This window comes from Belonocnema kinseyi, chromosome 6 (assembly GCF_010883055.1).
Source record: "Belonocnema kinseyi isolate 2016_QV_RU_SX_M_011 chromosome 6, B_treatae_v1, whole genome shotgun sequence".
Taxonomy (NCBI): domain Eukaryota; kingdom Metazoa; phylum Arthropoda; class Insecta; order Hymenoptera; family Cynipidae; genus Belonocnema; species Belonocnema kinseyi.
In genome coordinates this window covers 68,112,758-68,113,808 of record NC_046662.1, presented here as the reverse complement: position 1 = coordinate 68,113,808, position 1,051 = coordinate 68,112,758, and positions in this window count along the sequence as shown.

Genomic DNA, 1,051 nt, shown 5'->3' with positions numbered 1-1,051 from the left:
AAAGTTTACTTTTTAACGAATTAAATTAATTTTCTATCAAATAATTGGTGTTTTAACTAATACAATGTACAGGATAAAGTTTCAAACAAAAATTGAATATTTTAATTTCCAGATAAAAACGATTAATTTTTAATCAAACCTAGAACAGTTACATTTTCAGATAAAAGAAATATTTTTTAATCGAAAACATAAATTTGTAATAAAGTTGTTAAATTCTCAACCAATAACATGAATTTTCGACCAAGAAAATTAATGATCTACAAAATTAATTATCTACAAAAATGTTGATTTTTTCAGCCTAAAATATGAGTTTTCAATCAAAGAGTTAAACTTTCAACCAAATAGTTAAATTTTTAACCATAATTATAAACCCTTGTAAAAAAACGTATTTTTTTACAAAGTAGTTCAACTGTTAGTGAAATAATCGACTTTTAAACTCAAGAAGATGTAAGTTAATATTTTAACCAAACAATTGCATTTTTGTGCAAAAATGATACATTTTCAACCAAAAAGATTAAATTTCTACTAAAAAAGGTCAATTGAATTTTAAGACATTTTTTAATTTTAAAGTCAAAAAGAGTATTATCTACAAAAAAGCTGAATTTTTAACCTAATTTAAAGGCAAATAGTTGAATTTTCATCTATAATTATGAATTCTTAATAGGGAAAAATTAATTTTTTTACTAAGTAGTTCAACTTTAAGTGAATAATCGAATTTTCCACCCAAAAATTATGATTTTAATTTTTAACAATATAGTTGCATTTACAACAAAACGACTTTGCAACCAAAAAATATTTACAGTTGATAATTAAACCGAAAAATGTAATCTTTAATCAAAAAGTATAAATTTTCCATAAAGCAATTTAATTCTTACAAAGAAAGGCGAATTGTTAACAAAATACATGATTTTTTAACCAAAAATGGTATAGATTAATTCTCAGTTTCAAAAATGTATTTTCAACGAAAGAGATGAACCCTCAAATAAAAGAAATAAAATTTTTAACAAAGTAGTTGAATTTTTGATAGAAAAGAGGACTTTTTTACAAAATA